The sequence below is a fragment of the Onychostoma macrolepis genome, chromosome 10, assembly GCF_012432095.1.
Source record: "Onychostoma macrolepis isolate SWU-2019 chromosome 10, ASM1243209v1, whole genome shotgun sequence".
Lineage (NCBI taxonomy): Eukaryota > Metazoa > Chordata > Actinopteri > Cypriniformes > Cyprinidae > Onychostoma > Onychostoma macrolepis.
In genome coordinates, this window is record NC_081164.1 from 536,262 (window position 1) to 540,014 (window position 3,753).

The following is a 3,753-nucleotide window of genomic DNA, read 5'->3' on the forward strand; positions in this document are numbered from 1 at the left end:
AACCAGCATGGTCTTGCTGGTGATGCTGGTCAACCAGCATGGTCTTGCTGGTGATGCTGGTCAACCAGCATGGTCTTGCTGGTGATGCTGGTCTACTGGTCTTGCTGGTGATGCTGGTCTACTGGTCTTGCTGGTGATGCTGGTCAACCAGCATGGTCTAGCTGTTGATGCTGGTCTACTGGTCTTGCTGGTGATGCAGGTCAACCAGCATGGTTTAGCTGGTGATGCTGGTCTATTGGTCTTGCTGGTAATGCTGGTCTACCAGCCTGGTCTTGCTGGTGATGCTGGTCTACCAGCCTGGTCTTGCTGGTGATGCTGGTCACCAGCATCCCATGCTGGTCACCAGCATCCCAGGTAGCCAGCGGAATCAGGCCGAATGCAGCTGAGTGTCGGCTCACTCGGCTGTGTGCTGGCAGCAGCTTGCCAGAATTGAGCCAGGTCCGACCTGGCCCAGTAATGGTTGCCAGATTTGGCTAGGTTTTGGATCTGTGGATCTGTGGATCTGGCCCGATTCTGGTTGAGAAACGGCACATTTAGCCACATTCAGCCCGACTGTGGGCCAGAAGTCTCAGTCCTAAAATGTCAAAAATTCAGGTTTTACTCCTTATTTGCTCCTTATCTGAATATTTGGTCCCCACAATTAAAAATAAAAAAAATTAAACCTGTACACACACAATCAATCAAATTGCCAAATTTGTTATTTAGTCAATTTTATTATTATTTTAATATTTCTATTAATTTTTAGGCTGACCTCAAATGGACTTTGCTTATAATTTAAAAATGTTCCCTTAATCTAAATTGACACTTTCTGACTGTGTGTGATTGCAAAAACTGATACCTCAGTAAGAAGTGGTAAACTTTACAAAATATGATTTCAGATGTTATAATAGTGATTTTATTATGTCCAAATAAAAGTACCACAGCAAATCTTCTGAAATCAGTGAGTGAAACTTTATTATTAATAACTGTAACAATATATATATATATATATATATATATGTGTGTGTGTGTGTGTGTGTGTGTGTGTGTGTGTATGCGACTTTGTTCTGCAGTGAGGGGCTACTGCATTTTTGTGACAAATCAGGACATAGATGTGTATAATGACAAGGGTATGACAGGTATTACAAGGAGAAGGTGACTTTTCAGGACATTACCCCATGTCCCCATTTTTCAAAATCCTTATAAATCACACAGAATGGAGTGTATTGAAAATCTGAAATAGCAGAAAGTTTTCTATAAGGGGTAGGTTTAGGTGTAGGGTGTAGGACAATAGCACATACAGTTTGTACAGTATAAAAACCATTACGCCTATGGGATGTCCCCACTTTTCACAAAAACAAACGTGTGTGTGTGTGTAATTTATTTCATTTTTAAATAATCTAAGATGTAGGCTACAATCATTACCTCATGTTATATTTTTCCTGGCAAAAAAAAAAAAATCAATAGATATAAATGTAACTTTAACTATTTGACACCTCACGTGCAAAGCCCGCGAAAGAACCAGAGGTTATATAAGCTGCGGTCGTCACGTGACGCGCACAGCCGGACTCTGAGTGGAAATCGCCTGACCGGAGAGCTTTCACGAGGTAACGTATGTTTTGTGTACATAAGTATAAAATCGACGGCCTGTCATTTAAATGTACCATAAGCCTACTGTTCACTGTTCAAACGAGCCGTTCCGTCTTTATTTTGCACGGCCCGCTCTTCAGCACCGTTAATTACCGTTAATGCCGTTCTGTGTGACGTCATTTGCGCAGATCTGCTAGAATTGAGAAAACCTCCTTTCGTTTCACATTCATGTCGGTCAAGGTAACGTTAGTTTAAAAAAATGTAGCCATTTACAATTAATATTTTCACATTTAAGCAGTGTTGTCTCACAGATTTGTCTGAGTGAGAGCGCGCGACACTGACGCACACTGAACGCTGTCTCTCTCTCTCTCTCATCGTGTGTGACAGAGCGAGCGAGAGAAAGACTCACACAAGCCAATGTAGCCTATCCTTATGAGATAATATTTCTGCTTTTTAATAACAAATAATCACAATAAAAGTAAAACATGTATGCATGTGTATACACCAGGGAAGAAATAAAAGTCATATTCAAGTAAAGTTATAATTATTTTCAAAAATGAAAATATTTATTATTTTTTTCTTTCTTTTTTCAGATTGTCATCCGATTGTTGTAAGTGATCAGTCAAGCAGTCATCCTGCATCTTGGATTTGCCATGTTCAGTTTGTACAAACATTATCTGATATTGAGTGAGGCTTTTTCTTTTGCTCCCCTTTGTTTGTGTCAGTAGCTGCTGCACCCAAAAGCCTCCACACCACAGCACAGCACACCACAGCACAGCAAACCACACCACAGCACACCACAGCACAGCACAGCACAGCACAGCACACCACAGCACACCACAGCACAGCACACCACAGCACACCACAGCACAGCAAACCACACCACAGCACAGCACACCACAGCACAGCAAACCACACCACAGCACACCACAGCACAGCACAGCACAGGCTTTGGCTTTGTAAGTATATTTTTAAGCTGACTGTCAAACATTTTCTGAATTTTTTTTATTTAGGTTCATTAAATATATGTCATGCAGAAGTTATTTATTTATTTATTTAACAGGCTTGCATTATCTGATCTGTTTTAAAAGTTATGTATTTTGTAGTTTGTTAGTGAATTTTAATTATTTAATTACACAACATATTATGTGAATAGTGTAATAATGTTTCTGCTACATTTCTTCTAATATTTTTGTGATTAGGAAAACCAGCTTCATGTTTAAATAGGCAAACTTGTGCCACATATACCAGACTGACACACACACACACACACACACACACACACACACACACACATATATATATATATATATACCAGGACAGCCAGGCACAAGAACAGTTTCTTTCCCCAGGCAATCTACAGAACAGTTAAATGCCTTTTATTCTCATCTTATTTTTATTGTCTGTGTGCTGTTGTTGTCTCTGTGAACTGGAAGCTTTTGACACTAAAATAAATTGTTTGTATGTGCAAGCATACTTGGCAATAAAAGCTCTTTCTGATTCTGATATATATTTTTTATAAATATATATTTATTTATTTTTCTGCAAATACTGCAGTGCGCTGGATGGAGAAACTGAGAAGTTTATAAACAGAAGGCATGGAAGAAGAGAGCAGGTCCTACAACAAAGAAATTCTTCTTAAGGTATGCTCCAAATTTACATTTACCATTGAGTTCACTGAGATCTGACTAACTATGTGTCTATATGTGTCCCCTCTTTATCTCTCTTTCCTTTTTTTCTGTCCTCTTTTAGGATAAACTTGAGGTCCTGGGAGTTCTTAGAGGTTCTAAAGTGTTTTTTATGCATTTGTTGATGTCAAATTTTCAATAATAAATTCAAATAAATTCTCATAGTTTTTACATTTATATGGTGTCATTCCAACTGGGGGGTATTGAAGGGGGAACTGTGTGTGTGTGTAATATTTGTGGAAACAACATTGTTAAAAAAAATACTGGCTTTAATAATACATTTTTTGAAGTTTTAGAGAACCAATTAATTACACAAACAGTTTTTTTTTTTTCCCATGTAGGCTATATATATATATATATATATATATATATATATATATAAAATATTGTTTTGGTAAATTTTGTTGTTGTTGTTATTAATTAAATTAATATTGGTTTGTATTTCATATACATTTCCATTTGGTATCCAGACTCGGGCCAGTACCGCTAATTGTAT

The 3,753-nt window shown here is 37.9% G+C and overlaps 1 long non-coding RNA gene across 1 annotated transcript; it reads left to right on the forward strand.

The window, feature by feature from the left end:
* The first annotated feature begins 1,618 nt into the window (after nucleotides 1-1,618).
* LOC131548192 (uncharacterized) lies at nucleotides 1,619-3,468 on the forward strand. The gene is made up of 3 exons (XR_009273105.1): nucleotides 1,619-2,256; nucleotides 3,127-3,212; nucleotides 3,322-3,468. It is a non-coding gene; the product is annotated as an uncharacterized LOC131548192 (long non-coding RNA).
* Nucleotides 3,469-3,753: the final 285 nt, after the last annotated feature.